The 18,884-nt window shown below is 47.1% G+C and overlaps 1 protein-coding gene across 2 annotated transcripts in view; it reads left to right on the top strand.

Annotated features, from left to right (window-relative positions):
* Positions 1 to 18,884, top strand: part of axl (AXL receptor tyrosine kinase) — a 189,314-nt gene that overhangs the window by 96,309 nt on the left and 74,121 nt on the right. The gene's annotated exons all lie outside the window — the stretch shown is intronic.

Here is an 18,884-nt window from a genome sequence, read left to right as displayed (position 1 = left end):
GATGGCCACAGGCAGGAATGACTTCCTATGACGCTCAGTGTTGCATCTCAGTGGAATGAGTCTCTGGCTGAATGTACTCCTGTGCCCAACCAGTCCATTATGTAGTGGATGGGAGACATTGACCAATATGGCATGTAACTTAGACAGCATCCTCTTTTCAGACACCACCGTGAGAGAGTCCGGTTCCATCCCCACAACATCACTGGCCTTACAGATGAGTTTGTTGATTCTGTTAGTGTCTGCTACCCTCAGCCTGCTGCCCCAGCACACAACAGCAAACATGGTCGCACTGGCCACCACAGACTCGTAGAACATCCTCAGCATCGTCCGACAGATGTTAAAGGACCTCAGTCTCCTTAGATTTACTCATCATTGTCAAACGTCTTCTACTTTACATACTGCCGTGGCAACATTCTCTAGTTGAGTGTTGGGTCTGTCACACAATGAACTAGGAAGCTGTGGCTTCAAGACCCACTATCACGCAGTCATACAGCAGAGAGAAAGGCCCTGCAATCCAACTTCTGCCCAGCAAGCTTATCTCATCTGCTCATGTTTGGCCCATAGCCTTGTTAACGTCTCCTACGCAGGTACTTACTGAGACGGTTGTTAGACGTGGCTTTTGTGCCTACTTCAACCACTATTTCTGGCAGCTCATTCCAAATGTACAGAGCCAGCCAGTGGTGTAGGGCATCCAAACCGGACTTCGAGGCGAATGGTTCTGGGTTCGATTCCAGCCAGCTCCTTGCATGCTTTCCAACCGTGCTGAGTTGAGCATACACGCAAAGATACACACAGATAGACACACACACACACACACACACACACACACACACACACACAGAAACAGACACATTTACAGACACACATACACACACACACAAATAGACAGACAGACAGACACATACACAGACACACACACACACACACACACACACAGAAACAGACACATTTACAGACACACACACACACACACACAAATAGACAGACAGACAGACACATACACAGACACACACACACACACACACACATACAGAGACACAGATAGACAGACAGACAGACACATACACAGACACACACACACGAACGCAGACAGATACACACACACACATACAGAGACACAGATAGACAGACAGACATACATACACACACACACACACACACACACACACACACACACACACACACACACACACACACACACACAGACAACATAGTGGTTAGTTTTACTGGTTAACATAGGTTTTATTTTTATTTGGAGATACAGCACAGTAAGAGGGTTCTTCCAACCCTACTAGCCTGCACCACCCAGTTACACCCCGAGACCAATGAACCCTGCTGACCTGTACATCTTCAGAATATGGAAGGAACTGGTGTACCCGGAGAAAAGCCACGCGGGTCATGGGGAACTGAACCCAGATGGCCGGTTCAGTAACAGGCTTCTGCTCACCGCCACACCACCATGCTGCCCACAACTGTAAACTATCCCTTAATATAGCTGAGTGTCAGGAGAATGGAAATGAGGGAATGAAATAAGAAGGGATGGGACATAGCTTGCTCTCCTGAGACCTAGCATGTACTGGATGGGCTGATCAGACTCCTCTGTTGTAAGAAGTTCTTTACTGATCAAGAACCTATCTACTTACTTTTTGGATACAATAGAGTTGTTTAAGAGCCTCTTAGATAGGTACATGGCGCTTAAAAAAATAGAGGGCTACGTGCTAGGGAAATTTTAGGCAGCTTCTAGAGTAGGTTACATGGTCAGCACAACAATGTGGGCCGAAGGGCCTGTAATGTGCTGTAGATTTCTATATTCTATGTTCTATGTTCTGCCTTAACAATATTTGATGCCCCACTTCCAATGCCCTTTAAGGAGCAGAGATTCTAACTTCCACAACCCTCTGAGAGAAGACACTTTGAGCCATTTCAATCCTCAGTGGGTAATCCCTTAATTTTAAAGTGGGCCCTTGTTCTAGAAACCTCACCCCATCCTGCCAAGGCAGCATTCCCTCCACATCTGCCCTGTCAAGAATGTAACGGTAGGGAAGTGTTGCTTATTGACCCTGGGAGAGGTTCATGTTGAGAAGCTGTTAGATCATCGGCTGGTAAAGCAGAGAAATGTTTGACTTGGCAGCCCGCCAGAACACACTGCATTTATTCAATCCCCGGTAAGGCTTTGTTTAAACCTGGGCAAAACAAACCAATAGCCTTAAATCACTTCCTTATTGCCATTCTTGGCTGCAATCATTTTTCTGTCATAGCTCTGCAGGAGAGGCTGTTTATTCATACACACCGTACGTTTGTTTACAGATGTGTTACAATGCCTGGGAGAACAGGTCTGCGCACACATATTCAGAGAAATAGGTAAACAAATGTGCACATAGTGAAAGCTCATCAATGTATAGATGTGCAAACACAAACCCACACTACACTATTATGCATCTGCAGTACTGTGCTAAAGTCTGAGGTATCTATATGTAGCCCAGGTCCCTAAGACTTTTGTACAGTACTAATAATTATATCTTTCCAGTTATCAGATAATACTTGATACCATTGAGCTAATAGAAAGCTAAGTATTCTTATTTCTATTTCCCAACCACCTTCCTATTTTAACCACTTTGCAGTACTGTGCAAAGGTCTTAGGCACCCTAACTATGTATATGTGCCCAAGACTTTTGCATAGTACTGTATACACATACATGCTTTTTAAAATATAAAAGATAGTTTTATTTGTCGTGTGTATGTCTAAACAGAGTGAAATGCATCTTTTGTGTCAAACAGAATCAGTGAGGGCAGTGCTGGGCAGCCCGCAAGGGTCGCCACACTTCCCGTGCCGACATAATATGCCCATAGCTCAACAACCCTGACTTTGTAATGTGGGCATAAACCAGAGCAGCCAGAGGAAACCTACATGGTCACGAGGAGAGCATGCAAACTCCATACAGACAGTAGCAGAATTGAACCCTGACTGGTGAATGCAGAGAGATTATTTCAACTGAGATTAACGGTAAGGAATACAATGTGTGTATTTAGTCACATACACTCATGCAAGTACACACTTGTAGATGTACTGTACACACACACTCTCCCTCTCTCTCTCTCTCTCTCTCTTTCTCTCCCTCCCTCCCTCCCCCTCTCTCTCTCAGAAAGTGTGGATATTTGCCTCCCCTTTCCCTTTACTTCTATTCCTACTCTGGCCTCTGACCTCTTCTCCTCACCTGCTTGTCATCTGCCCATCTGCCCTTTCTCCCGAGGCCCACTCTCCTCTCCTGTCAGATTCCTTCCCAGCTCTTCACCTTTCCCACCCGCCTGGCTTCACCTATGACTTTCTAGCTTGTCCTCCGTCCCCTAACCCCGCCTTTTTATCCTGGCGTCTTCCCCCTTCCTTTCCAGTCCTTACGAAGGGTCTCAGTCTGAAACGTCAACAGCTTATTCATTTCCAAAGTTGCTGCCGGACCTGCTGAGTTCCTCCTGCATTTTGTGTATGTTGCTGCTAAAGCACAAGTCATTGAGTTTTGCACTTCAAGTAAATAGGCTGATTAAGCAAGCAGATGGCCTACTGCTGCTTGGAAACAGTAAAAGCCAAGAAAGACAATGCCAAGGGAAGGAGAGAATGCAACAACTTTCTACACAATCCAAGTTCTGTGGAGATTTCTGCTTATTAACAGTACAGGATGTTGCAGGGATGGAAGATATCAGCAGTAAGGTTAAATCCCATTGAAAGGTACGCAGAGGTTTGGGTGCCATCTTAGCGCAGCCATTACCGTGACACATAACAGCACAGGACATTGGAGTTTGGAGTTCAGTTCCGGCGTCCTCCATAAGGAATGTCTGTACGTCCTCTCCGTGGAACGCGTGGGTTTCCCCCAGGTCCTCCCGTTTCCTCCTGCTGCCCTAAGATGCCAGCCACCATTAAACTTTAGAAGAAGGTCGTCAGATGTCAATCTGCGACACTGATCCAGTGAAGGCAGATGTAGTTCTGTCACACTGGATCCAGTATGGATGTGGGTCTGTGAAGCTGGGTCCAGTGTGGGGCAGTAGTGGCTCTGTCGTGCTGAGTGGGTGTTGTTCTGTCACACCGGATCCAGTATGAGGGCAGATGTGGTCTGTTATACTAGATCCAGTGCAGTAGATCAAGAATACTGGTCGTGGAAATTGTCCCGTTTGTCAGGGGTTGTTGGGTGGTGTGGCTCGAAAGGTCAGAGGGGCCTATTCCGCGTGGTATCACGAAGTAAGTGTTGTTGCTGACAGGAGGTTTTAATACAGAAAAGCTTTATAAAGCTTGATCAAGGCACGACTGTGCAAGCGTGTGGACGTCAGCCAGTTAGAATAGCGAGAAGAGTAAAAGGTAGCTTTATAGAGCAGGCGACAGAGTAGAGGGGGACAGAGTAGGAGGGCTTTGGCACAACAGGGCTTAGGCAATAGTGGGTCAAGGCGAAGTAGGTTGCCTGTGTAGAACAGAGACAAGAAGCATGTGTGTGAGGCCGGTGTTCTGTACTGGGTGCCAGATGTGGGATGTCTGGGAGACACCCAGCCTCCTGGATGGCCACATCTGCGCTAGGTGCGTCGAGCTGCAGCTCCTTAGGGACTGCGTTAGGGAACTGGAGATGCAACTCGATGACCTTCGTCTGGTCAGGGAGAGCGAGGAGGTGATAGAGAGGAGCTATAGGCAGGTAGTCACACTGGGGCCTCGAGAGACAGATAAGTGGGTCACAGTCAGGAGAGGGAAGGGCAAGAGTCAGATACCCCTGTGGCTGTCCCCCGGAACAATAAGTACTCCTGTTTGAGTACTGCTGGGGGAGGCAACAGTGGCCATGCCTCTGGCACAGAGTCTGGCCCTGTGGCTCAGAAGGGTAGGGAAAGGAAGAGGATGGCAGCAGTGATAGGGGACTCTATAGTTAGGGGGTCAGACAGGCAATTTTGTGTTGCAGGAAAGAAACATGGATTGTAGTTTTCCTCCCAGGTGCCAAGGTCGGGGATGTTTCTGATCGTGTCCACAATATCCTGAAGTGGGAAGGAGAACAGCCAGAGGTTGTCGTACATATTGGTACCAACGACATAGGTAGGAAAAGGGTGGAGGTCCTGAAAACAGACTACAGGGAGTTAGGAAGGAGGTTGAGAAGGTAGTAATCTCGGGATTACTGTCTGTGCCACGTGACAGTAAGTACAGAAATAGAATGAGGTGGAGGATGAATGTGTGGCTGAGGGATTGGAGCAGGGGGCAGGGATTCAGATTTCTGGATCATTGGGACCTCTTTTGGGGCAGGTGTGACCCGTACAAATAGGATGGGTTGCACTTGAATCCGAGGGGGACCGATATCCTGGCAGGAAGGTTTGCTAAGGCTACTGAGGAGAGTTTAAACTAGAATCGCTGGGGGGTGGGAACCAAACTGAAGAGATGAAGGAAGGGGCTGTTGGCTCACAAATAGAGAAAGCTTGGAGACAGTGCAAGAGGGAGGATAGGCAGGTGATAGAGAAGGGATGCGCTCACTCCGATGGTTTGAGATGTGTCTATTTTAATGCAAGGAGTATTGTGAACAAAGCGGATGAGCTCAGAGTGTGGATCAGTATTTGGAGCTATGATGTTGTGGCCATTACAGAGACTTGGATGGTTCAGGGGCAGGAACAGTTACTTAGAGTGCCAGGCTTTAGATGTTTCAGGAAGGACAGGGAGGGAGGCAAAAGAGGTGGGGGCGTGGCACTGCTGATCAGAGATAGTGTCATGGCTGCAGAAAAGGAAGAAGTCATGGAGGGATTGTCTACTGAGTCTCTGAGTGGAAGTTAGGAACAGGAAGGGGTCAATAACACTACTGGGTGTTTTTTATAGACCACCCAATAGTAACAGGGACATTGAGGAGCAGATAGGGAGACAGATTCTGGAAAGGTGTAATAATAACAGGGTTGTCATGGTGGGAGATTATAATTTCACAAATTTTTTTTTAGATTTGATTATGAGAACACTCAGTCCTCTTTTATTGTCATTTAGAAATGCATACATGCATTAAGAAATTATACAATGTTTCTCCGGAGTGATACCACAGAAAGCAAGACAGACCAAAGACTTACACTGACAGAACCACATATTTATAACATATAGTTACAGCAGTGCAAAACAATACCATAATTTGATGAAGAACAGACCATGGGCACAGTAAAAAAAAAAGTCTCAAAGTCTCGATTTGATCAACTCCCAAGTCCCTGATAGCAGGCAGCAAAAGGGAGAAACTCCCTGCCATAAACCTCCAGGCACCGTCAACTTTCCGATACCTTGGAAGCAGCCGACCACAGCCGACACTGAGTCCATCCGTCTGAAAACTTCGAGCTTCCGACCACCCTCCCGAGCGCCATCCTCTGCCGAGCGTCTCCGACCTCTCCCCGGCCGCTGAAACACGCTAAGTCGAGGATTTCGAGGCCTTCAGCTCCGGAGATTCCGGTTACTACACAGTAGCAGCGGCAGCAAAGCGGGCTTTTTAGAAATTTTCCAGATGTTCCTCCGTGCTCTCATGTTTGTCTCCATCAAATCAGAATTGTGCACAGTCCCCTACTTGACAGATAACAGATATCATCACCGAAGCGGCCGCGCGCACTGCCGTCGCGCCGTCATCTTCTCCCCCCTCCCGGGAGGAAATACTGATTGGCATCTCCCTAGAACGAGGGGTTTAGATGGGGTGAAGTTTGTTAGGTGTGTTCAAGAAGGTTTCTTGACACAATATGTAGATAAGCCTACAAGAGGAGAGGCTGTACTTGATCTGGTATTGGGAAATGAACCTGGGCAAGTGTCAGGTCTCTCAGTGGGAGAGCATTTTGGAGATAGTGATCACAATTCTATCTCATTCACCATAGCATTGGAGAGGGATAGGAACAGACAAGTTAGGAAAGCGTTTAATTGGAGTAAAGGAAAATATGAGGCTATCGGGCAGGAACTTGGAAGTATAAATTGGGAACAGATGTTCTCAGGGAAATGTAAAGCAGAAATGTGGCAAACGTTCAGGGGATATTTCCGCGGGGTTCTACACAGGTACGTTCCAATGAGACAGGGAAAGGATGGTAGGGTACAGGAACCGTGGTGTACAAAGGCTGTTATAAATCTAGTCAAGAAGAAAAGAAAAGCTTACGAAAGGTTCAAAAAACTAGGAAATGATAGAGATGTAGAAGATTATAAGGCTAGCAGGAAGGAGCTTAAGAATGAAATTAGGAGAGCCAGAAGGGGCCATGAGAAGGCCTTGGCAGACAGAATTAAGGAAAACCCAGGTAAGTGTGAGGTGGTTCTTTTGGTAGGTCAAATATGATGGCAGAATATAGTATTAATGGTAAGATTCTTGGCAGTGTGGAGGATCAGAGGAATCTTGGGGTCTGAGTCCATAGGACACTCAAAACTGTTACACAGGTTGACTCTGTGGTTAAGAAGGCGTACAGTGCATTAGCCTTCACCAACCGTGGGATTGAGTTTAGGAGCTGAGACATAATGTTGCAGCTATATAGGACCCTGGTCAGACCCCACTTGGAGTACTGTGCTCAGTTCTGCTCGCCTCAATACAGAAAGGATGTGGAAACCATAGAAAGGGTGTTGAGGAGATTTACAAGGATGTTGCCTAGATTGGGGAGCGTGCTTTATGAGAATAGGTTGAGTGAACTCAGCCCTTTCTCCTTGGAGTGACGGAGGATGAGAGGTGACCTGATAGAGGTGTATAAGATGATAGGAGGCCTTGATTGTGTGGATAGTCAGAGGGTTCTTCCCAAGGACGAAACAGCTAACACAAGAGGGCACTGTTTTAAGGTGCTTGGAAATAGGTACAGAGGAGATGTCAGCGGTAAGTTTTTTACACAGAGAGTGGTGAGTGCGTGGAATGGGCTGCCGGTGATGGTGGTGGTGGAGGAGAATACAATAGAGTCTTTTAAGAGACTCTTGGACAGGTACATGGAGCTTAGAAAAATAGAGGGCTATGGGTAACCCGAGGTAATTTTTAAAGTAAGGACATGTTCAGCACAGGGCCTGTATTGTGCTGTAAGTTTACAATGTTTCTATGTTTCTCAAAGCTGTTGTGAACTGGTCATTAACCAGTGACCATTGGGTAACAGCCTGGAGGGGAGGAAGGGAAAACATAAATAGATAGAACAGAAAGCACAGAACAGTATAGCACACAAAGAGGGCCTTTGGCCTGCCATGTTATCCTGAAGTAATTAAATGCCCAACTAAACGAATCCCTTCTGTGTAAACAAAGTCCGGATTCCTCCGTTCATATAGCTCTAAACCCTCCATCATATCTACTGCTATCACCATTCCTGACGGCTCAGTCCAGACTGCGAACCAGAATCCGGTTTATTATCGATAATATCTGGTGTGAAATTTGTTGTTTTGTGGCTGCAGTACAGTGAAATACATAAAATACACTATGGAAGACAATAAAAATATATTAATGAATTAAATTAGTGCAAATAGAGAGCAAAGATAGTGAGATTGAGTTCATAGTCCTCGTATACGGAGCTCTGGAGTTAGCCTCCATGTGTAATTCAGTGAGACACGGAAGGAGCGCAGGGACTGGGAAATCAGCAGCACCCGGGAACCTCTTACCAGCGAAAGCATCACTGAGGTGTCCTTCCAGACCCAATCACTGGACAGGACGTGCCCACGGGCAAAGTTCTGTCAGAGACTCTAAAGGGCCGATTTCCTGAAAATAGTCCAAGTGATTACTCCAGATTCCAGGGAAAGCCCTGGAGTGGGTGGGCTAATTACAGCTGACATGTGAGTGCCTGTGGTTTGGGAGTTGACATTTGGATGGGTGGGGTTATGAGAGTTGACACGTGAGTGGGTGGGGTTATGAGAGTTGACAGGTGAGTGGGTGGGGTTATGAGAGTTGACAGGTGAGTGGGTGGGGTTATGCTGGTCAGTGACCCTAAACAAAATCCTACAGTGGAACAGTGATCTATAGCATTACCACTCACAAACAAGAGAAAATCTGCAGATACTGGAAATCCAAGCAACACACAAAATGCTGGCAGTACTCTGCAGGCCAGGCAGCATCTATGGAAAAGAGCACAGGCAATGTTTCGGGCTAAGACCCTTCATTTTGTGTGTGTTGCTAAGTCTGTAGCGGTTAAAGTCTGATTGCTTAAAAGAAGCATTAGGAAGCATAAATGTTCAAATTCTGCTAATTACTCCCCTTCCCCCTTCTCCCTTTTTCCATTCTCCACTCTGGTTCCATTCGCACCCCTTCTCCTGTTCACCTGCCCATCACTTCCCTTTGGTGCCCCACCCCCTTCCCTTGGTCCACTCTCCTCTCCTGTCAGATTGCTTCTTCTTCAGCCCTTCACCCCTTCCACCTATCACCTCCCAGCTTCTGACTTCATCCCACCTATCACCTTCCAGCATGTACTCCCTCCTCTGCTCCTCACCTTCTTATTCTAACTTCTTTCCCCTTCCTTTTCAGTCCTGATGTAGGCTCTTGGCCCAAAACATTAAATGTTTATTTCCCTACCACAGATACTGCCCGACCTGCTGAGTTCCTCCAGCATTTTGTGTGTGTTGCCTAGGAAACATTAGTATTTTTGTGGAAATTAGTATAATCTCTCCCTAGAGCACATATATGGGAAAAGAATCTATCTGATTAGGAGTGATTCAGAACAGCCTTGGTTTGAAGCAGTTTCTGGCTATGAAGCACTGACTGTGCAAGATGGGTTCAGAGGGCAATGTTAGACCATCATTAGGGCACAGTAGAAGACACTTCACTCTCTGCAGATCAAATTCTTTGGCGCATTGCTTGGCAGGGTGACAGTTCAGGGCAGGAGATATGTGTGAAGATGTCAGGGCCTGTTGACCAGGCTTGGAATTCTCACAGAGTGAAAGTCAGCTATGGGAATGCAGTCCCTAAAATGACGCTGTTCAAGTATAATAAAGCTGGAAGTGCTTTGTGTTGGTATTAACTGTCAAAACTGGTTGAAGTGCTCCACTGGCCTGTTCCTTTCTCCCTTGCAACAGGCACAAAGAGGCAATTGTTTGCATGCTGGCTCTGAGTGACGAGTGTGTGAGGTGACTGGCAGGCGTTCGCCTACAAAGCAACAGCCAGGGTGGGAGTACTGGCCTGCCAGCCACATCAGGAATGGAACTGCCCAAAGGCACAGAGACAGGAATGGCTTATAAACGTAGCAGTGACAAATAAATATTGTCTTCTGCTAGGTTCCTTCATCAAAACAAACGTCCTTTCACACACACGAGGACTATTTCCCATATTTCCATGGCTTATTAGGAACAGCAGATGAGAGAGTGAGAGTGAATGGTGGGAGAGATAAAAGAAAGGACTGAGGGAGGTAGGGGAGAGGGAAAGGAGGAAGGTTACCAATGAGTGAAGATTAGCAGTCTTGACCTGTGTGAGCAGAAATGTTGAGGGAGGGGCTCTTGGGTGGGAAGCGGGAGGGTGGATGGGATAGGAGAACAGGGAGTGCAGCAAGAGAGGGGAGTAGGAGTGGGGTGGATGGGAGAGAGTGTGAGGAAGTGGGTGAGTTAATGGAGGAGAGAAAGAGTGAGAAGAGAAGTGGATAGAAGAGGGGAGCTGGGAGTCTGGGAGCGAGTTGGGGGGTGGATGGGACAGACAGAGGGAGAGAGTGGAAGAGTTGATGTGAGGGGGGAGATAGTGGTGTGGGTAGAGGAATGGATGATATGTGGAAGACAGAGTGGGGTGTGAAGGTTGTATCCAGAAGGGTGGGACGAGGCCGAGGTTGTTTGCGGAGTGAGAGGGTGAGGTGGAGAATGGGATAGGGAGGGGACTGCTAGGCCTATAAGGTAAACAGTAATACCGCAAGCTCAGAGGGATGCACAGTTCCAAAACCCAACCCGCAGCATCTTTCCAAAGCAACCCATCTATACAAGTTAACCTGGAATATGAATAGTGCCTTCAGCTGTGTGGGTCATCATCTGCAGTCTGCCCCTTCCTAGCATGTTGGTTCCCCCCGGGCTTATTATTCCTCCCTGATCAGGATTTGGCAACATCTATCCTGCAGATGGTCAAATATTGCCAGGCTGGCTGGACATTGAAACTGTTCAGCTTCACACCACGTGGCTTGTGGTTTTACTAAGCTGTTGAGGTGTATGTCACGTGGTGGTGTGATGTCAGAGTTCTGGTCTATTGACCTACAGTCAGGAGTTCAAATCACGCTCATGGGAATGCTGAGAAGTTCAGGGCCATTGATCTAGATCAAGAGTTAAAATCTCAGTAATGGGAATGCCAAGAAGTTTGGAGTGATAAAATAAAAGTCTGTAATTTTATTTGAGTTTTCTTAAGCGTGGTCACAGTGATCGTGAGTGTGAAAGTGTGAATGTGTATTCAACAGCCATCTGTGTTAGTACGAGTTTCAGGGAAGGGATTCTAATTATCCTTTGCCGATCTGATCTGAATGTAATTGTAGACCCATCAATGTGGTTAAATGTTACCTGTCTGATCAGAGGCAATAAAGGATGGACTATAAATGGTGACAGTGCGAATGGGAATAGGCTAAACAAAAACTGTAACTGCTGACAATGCCAGTGGAAATGGGTTAGATAGAAATCTTCAGTTCTTATGTGAGTCCCCCACAGAAATGCTCCTCAACAAACTTATCATATTTCTAGTCCTGACGAAGGGTCTCGGCCTGAAACGTCGACTGTACCTCTTCCTAGAGATGCTGCCTGGCCTGCTGCATTCACCAGCAACTTTGATGTGTGTTGCTATCATATTTATTAGTGCATGGGATCTGTGTGTTACTGACAAAGCCAGCATCTATCGCACATCCCTGAGGCACACAGTCATACAATACTTCACCCTTTGGCCCATTTGGTCCATCGAGTCCAAAGTTCTCATCTAAGATAGTCCCATTTGTCTGGGTTCCCTCTGAACCTTTCCTAACCAGGCACCTGGCCAAGTTTCTTTTAAATCTTGTTATTGGTCTTGCAATAGGTTCCTGATTGGTCAGGGAATGAAGGGATATGAGGAAACGGCAGGGAATTGGGGCTGAGAGGGAAATCGGATTAGTCACGATGAAATGATGGAGCAGACTCCATGGGCCAAATGGCCTGATTCTGCTCCTACATTTATGACCTTATGGAGATCAGCAGTTTCTAAGATACTCAGACCACCCTGTCTGGCAGCAACAATCATTCCACCATCAAAGTCACTTAGATCGCATTCTTCCCTATTCTGATATTTGGTCTGAGCAACAACTGAACATCTTCACCACGTCTGTGTGTTTTTATGTATTGAGTTGCTGCCTGATTAGATATTTGAATTAATGAGCAAATGTGCAGGTGTGCAGGTGTACAGGTGTGCCTAATGAAGTTGCCACGGGGTGTATTTCCATGTAAGGAATACGTGTGCAACAGTCTGATGATGTTGGGAGGGTTTAGCAGGATGGGAGGACGGTTTGAATATACGTTTATGTTTCATTTATGCATCCTTCCTCACGTCCTCATTCAGCCAGCTCCACATTCCAAATATTCCTTTGTTTGTGTATGTTTATCCCATTTCTCTTCCCTTGGAGTGCCTAGGGCAGTGAGTTCCACGTTCTATTCACATGATCTAAATGGTTGTCGCAGCCAATAAAAAATGTTTTATTGCAGTAGTTCTTCCTCTGCTTGGTTTGTGTCCCAGGGGAGGATGTTTCTTCTGAGTTGCCAGTTGGACTTTGCTGCTAATCTAAAGCACACGGCTCACCTCCTCCCTCCTGTCCCAGCACTGACATTCACTGAATACCCCAGATTAAGTTCAAAGCTGCAGTTAGCTCTAGCACACCAGATTCGATGATAATCTTTGGAGATGTCTGTGTGGAGTTTGCACGTTCTCTCTGACTATGTGGGTATAACTCTCAGTGACTGACTCAGAAGAGACAGTAGCCTGCATACTCTCTCCCTGTCTCTCTCTGTCTCGCCCTGTCTCTCCATCTCTCTCCGTCTCTCCCTGTCTCTCTCCGTCTCTGCCTGTCTTTCCGTCTCTGCCTGTCCTTCCCTGTCTCTCCCTGCCTCTCCCCGTCTCTCCCTGTCTCTTCCCGTCTCTCCCCGTCTCTCTCTGTCTCTCCCCGTCTCTCTCCGTCTCTCTCCATCTCTCCCTGTCTCTCCGTCTCTCTCTGTCTCTCTCGGTCTGTCCCTGTCTTTCTCCGTCTCTCTCTGTCTCTCTCTGTCTCTCCCTGTCTCTCCCCATCTCTCCCCGTCTCTCTCCGTCTCCCTCTGTCTCTCCCCATCTCTCCCCGTCTCTCTCCGTCTCTCCCTGTCTCTCCCTGTCTCTCTCGGTCTCTCCCTGTCTCTCTCCGTCTCTCTCTGTCTCTCCCCGTCTCTCCCCGTCTCTCTCTGTCTCTCCCTGTCTCTCTCTCTCTGTCCATCTCTCCTTGTCTCTCCCTGTTGCTCTCTCTCTGTCTCTCTCTGTCTCTCTGTCTCTCCCTGTCTCTCCCTGTCTCTCCCTGTCTCTCCCCGTCTCTCTCCATCTCTCTCTGTCTCTCCCTGTCTCTCTGTCTCTCCCTGTCTCTCCCTGTCTCTCCCTGTCTCTTCCCGTCTCTCTCCATCTCTCCCTGTCTCTCCCTGTCTCTCTCGGTCTCTCCCCGTCTCTCCCCGTCTCTCTCCATCTCTCTCTGTCTCTCTGTCTCTCTGTCTCTCCCTGTCTCTCTGTCTCTCCGTCTCGCTCTGTCTCTCTGTCTCTCCCTGTCCCTCTCTGTCTCTCTCTGTCTCTCTGTCTCTCCCTGTCTCTCTGTCTCTCCGTCTCTCTCCGTCTCTCTCTGTCTCTCTCTGTCTCTCAGTCTCTCTGTCTCTGTCTGTCTCTCCCTGTCTCTCTCTGTCTCTCCCTGTCTCTCCCTGTCGCTCCCCATCTCTCTCCGTCTCTCTCTGTCTCTCTCTGTCTCTCCCTGTCTCCTTGTCTCTCTCTGTCTCTCTCTGTCTCTCCCAGTCTCTCCCCGTCTCTCTCCGTCTCTCCCTGTCTCTCCCCATCTCTCCCCATCTCTCTCCGTCTCTTCCTGTCTCTCTCTGTCTCTCCCTGCCTCTCTCCGTCGCTCTGTCTCTCCGTCTCTCCCTGTCTCTCTCCATCTCTCTCTGTCTCTCTCTGTCTCTCTCTGTCTCTCCCTGTCTCTCTCTGTCTCTCTGTCTCTCTGTCTCTCTGTCTCTCTGTCTCTCTCTGTCTCTCCCTGTCTCTCTCTGTCTCTCTCTGTCTCTCCCTGTCTCTCCCTGTCTCTCCTTGTCTCTCTCCGTCTCTCTCTCTCTCTGTCTCTCCCTGTCTCTCTCTGTCTCTCTCTGTCTCTCTCTGTCTCTCTCCGTCTCTCTCTGTCTCTCTCTGTCTCTCTCTGTCTCACCCTGTCTCTCCCTGTCTCTCTCTGTCTCTCCCTGTCTCTCCGTCTCTTCCTGTCTCTCTCCGTCTCTCTGTCTCTCCCTGTCTCTCTCTTCGAAAGCTTTGGTTTCCCCCGCATTCCCAAGGCCTGCTGGTGGGTATATTGGCCACTGTAGATCAACTCCACGTACAGGTGAGAGGCAGATAAGACAAGTTGAAACAGCGTTTGGAAGCGTGAAAGAATCAGAATCAGCTTTATTAGCACCAACGAGATTTTATTTAAACATATAAAATTATGAAAGGGATAAATAAGATAGAGGCAGGAAAGTTGTTTCCAGTGGTAGGTGAGATTAGGACTAGGGGACATAGCCTCAAGATTTGGAGGAGATTTAGGACGGAGATGAGGAGGAACTGCTTTTCCCAGAGTGGTGAATCTGTGGAATTCTCTGCCCAATGAAGCAGTGGAAGCTACCTCAGTAAATATATTTAAGACAAGGTTGGATAGATTTTTGCATAGTAGGGGAATTAAGGGTTAAGGGGAAAGGGCAGGTAGGTGGAGATGAGTCCATGGTCAGATCAGCCATAATCTTATTGAATGGCAGAGCAGGCTTGACAGGCCAGATGCTGACTCCTGCTCCTATTTCTTATGTTCTTATGTAATATAGAAAGAAAATAATCAATTACAGTAAGCATGTATATGAATAGATTAAGATAGTGCAAAAACAGAAACAATGTATATTTAAAAGAATGAGGCAGTGTTCATGGGTTCAATGTCCATTTAAGAATCATATGGCAGAGAGGAAGAAGCTGTTCCTGAATCACTGAGTGTGTGCCTTCAGGCTTCTGTACCTCCTTCCTGATGGTAAAAAATGAGAAGAGTGCATGTGCTGGGTGATGGTGGTCCTTACTGACGGACACCACTTCTTGAAGGTATCTCGGGTACTATGGAGGCTAGTACCCAAGATGGAGCTGACTAATTTTACAACTTTCTGTAGCTTCTTTCGGTCTTGTGCAGTAGGATCCCCTCATACCAGACAGTGAAGCAGCCTGTTACAATGATCTCCATGGTACATTTGTAAAAGTTTTCAAGTGTTTTAGTAGAAAAACCATATATCTTCAACCTCCTAATGAACTATAGCCGCTGTCTTGCCTTCTTTATAACTGAATCAATATGTTGGGACCAGGTTGGATCCTCAGAGGTCTTGACACACAGGAACTTGAAGTTGCTCACTCTGTCCACTCTGAAGATTAGTCCACAATGAAGATTAGTTCATGTTCCCTCGTCTTCCCATTCCTGAAGTCCATAACCAGCTCTTTCACCTTACTGACATTGAGTGCTAGGTTGATGCTGCAAATGCACACAGCTAGCTGGTATATTGCACTCCTGTACACCCTTTCACCACAGAGTTGCAGGTCTACAGGTGAAGAGGAATGAGATTGATAGATATCTGGTCTGGGAACCCAGGTGGACTGTATAGGCTGAATGGTCTCCAGTATTATGGTAAGTATGTGCTGAATACGCAAAGTCATAATGAACATTTGTAGAGTATCGATTCTTGTCTCATGAGAACTAGATTCGTAAACCTTTCCTAAACCAGAAGCAAATTCCTACTCGCACTGAAATTTTAAAGAAGATTTACTTAATTGCTTAAATTTATTAATTATTAAAATAAAAGTTTTGTGAAACAATAATACGCTTTGATTGACAGGCGAGTATCATCCAATTGGCTAACTAGCTTTCCAAACTATTCAGGGGAAGGGAGTAAATTAATTTTATTTTATCTTTTGCATTTGCAGTTTGCTTTCTTTTGCACATTGGATGTTTGTCAGTCTTTGTGTGTAGTTTTTCATTGATTCTACTGTATTTCTCTGTGAATTCCTGTAAGAAAATGAATCTCAGGGTTGTATATGGTAACATACACAGTACATACCACCAGGTACATAACTCTCTACCACCACTCTGCTCCGTCTAGCGGAATTAGTCCTTACTCTTAATAATTTCTCCTTTGGCTCCTCCCACTTCCTTTAAACTAAAGGTGTAGCTATGGGCGCCTGTATGGGTCCCAGCTATGCCTGCCTTTTTGTTGGCTTTGTGGAACAATCCATGTTCCAAGCCTATACCAGTACCTGTCCCCCACTTTTCCTTCGCTACATTGACAACTGCATTGGCGCTGCTTCCTGCACGCATGCAGAGCTTGTTGACCTCATTAACTTTGCCTTCCAATTTCATCCTGCCCTCAAGCTTACCTGGTCCATTTCCGACACCTCCCTCCCCTTTCTTGATCTTTCTGTCTCTATCTCTGGAGACAGCTTATCCACTGATGTCTACTATAAGCCTACAGACTCTCACGGCTACCTGGACTATTCATCTTCTCACCCTGTCTCTTGCAAAAATGCCATCCCCTTCTCGCAATTCCTCCGTCTCCTCCGCATCTGCTCTCAGGATGAGGCTTTTCATTCCAGGGACGAAGGAGATGTCCTCCTTTTTTAAAGAAAGGGGCTTCCCTTCCTCCACCATCAACTCTGCTCTCAAATGCATCTCCCCCATTTTACGCACATCTGCTCTCACCCCATCCTCCTGCCACCCCACTAGGTATAGGGTTCCCCTTGTCCTCATCTACCACCCCACCAGCCTCCGGGTCCAACATATAATTCTCCGTAACTTCCGCTACCTCCAACAGGATCCCACCACTAAGCACATCTTTCCCTACTCCCCCCCCCGCTTTCCACAGAGATCGCTCCCTACGCGACTCCCTTGTCCAATCGTTCCCCCCAATCCCTCCCCACTGATCTCCCTCCTGGCACTTATCCTTGTAACCGGAACATGCCCTTACACTTCCTCCCTCACCACCATTCAGGGCCCCAGACAGTCCTTCCAGGTGAGGCGACACTTCACCTGTGAGTTGGCTGGTGTGATATACTGCGTCCGGTGCTCCCGATGCAGCCTTCTATATATTGGCGAGACCCGACGCAGACTGGGAGACCGTTTCGCTGAACACCTATGCTCTGTCTGCCAGAGAAAGCAGGATCTCCCAGTGGCCACACATTTTAATTCCATGTCCCATTCCCATTCTGATATGTCTATCCACGGTAGTCTTTCGTCTACTGTAAAGATGAAGCCACACTCAGGTTGGAGGAACAACACCTTATATTCCGTCTGGGTAGCCTCCAACCTGTTGGCATGAACATTGACTTCTCAAACTTCCGCTAGTGCCCCACCTCCCCCTCGTACCCCATCTGTTATTTATTTATATACACACATTCTTTCTCTCTCTCTCTCTCTCTCCTTTTTCTCCCTCTGTCCCTCTGACTATACCCCTTGCCCATCCTCTGGGTTTTTCCCCCCTCCCCCTTTACCTTCTCCCTGGGCCTCCTGTCCCATGATCCTCTCATATCCCCTTTGCCAATCACCTGTCCAGCTCTTGACTCCATCCCTCCCCTCCTGTCTTCTCCTATCATCTTGGATCTCCCCCTCCCCCTCCCACTTTCAAATCTCTTACTAACTCTTCCTTCAGTTAGTCCTGATGAAGGGTCTCGGCCCGAAACGTCGACTGTACCTCTTCCTAGAGATGCTGCCTGGCCTGCTGCGTTCACCAGCAATTTTTATGTGTGTTACACAGTACATAGTTTGATTCTAAATTTACTTTGAACTTTGAGGGGAGTGCTGTGCAGGTTAGTGATAGACATTTTAAGCTACCAGCGGTAGGAGTGTGGCGGCAAGCTGGTGGGCAGCAAGCAGCTGGAACTCCTAAATTTACCACCTGATGTTTTCCAATGTGGCAGGATTGTTTGATGCTCAGGACCAGTGTGGGGCGGTGAGGGAGGTGTGGTAAATTGTAGCTCTTAACAGTTTAATCATTTGAGAAACTCCATATTCATCTCTTTAACAGGAGGTGAAGTTTTATTAGTTTTGGATCATTGTTATTATTTCATGAATTACATTTTTTTCCCGATGTGGCAAAATGCAGAGCCAAAGGACGTTCAGGGATGGAAGGGAAGAGTTTGGAGAGAGCTGAGTGGGTGGGGAATTGCAGCTATTCCCAGGATCTGTAACTGGAAACATGTGTGAGGAACTGGAGCAGAAAATGCATAGAAAACATTTCCTGACTCAGATGGGAACTAGGCTGGTTGACGGAGATTAGACACATCACCAGGGCAGCATAGACTCAGGTGGCGTGAAACAGGCCCTGCAGCCCAAATGGACCATGCTGACCAAGATTCCTGTCTAAGCAAGTCCCTCATGCCACATTTGGCCCATACTGTATCACTCAAAACCTTTCCCATCCACGTATATTTAAAAAGTCGTTAATGTACCTGCATCAACCACTTCCTCTGGCAGCTCATTCCACATATTGACCACTCTCTATGTGAAAAGGTTGTCCCTCAGGTTCTTATAAAATCTCTTTCTCTCACCTTAAGTGTATACCTTCTTGTTTTTGATTCCCCCATGCAAGAAAAACATGGTGTGTATTCACCCTACCTATCCCCTCATGATTTTATACACTTTTGTAAGATCATTCCCCATTCTTTAATTGAATGTCCATGAGTTTATACACCTCCATAAGATCATCCCTCATTCTCTTATTGAATCTCCATGAGTTTATACACCTCCAT

This window comes from Mobula birostris, chromosome 10 (assembly GCF_030028105.1).
Source record: "Mobula birostris isolate sMobBir1 chromosome 10, sMobBir1.hap1, whole genome shotgun sequence".
NCBI lineage: Eukaryota > Metazoa > Chordata > Chondrichthyes > Myliobatiformes > Myliobatidae > Mobula > Mobula birostris.
The sequence above is the reverse complement of the archived record's forward strand: the minus strand, read 5'-3'. Positions and strand labels throughout refer to the sequence as shown.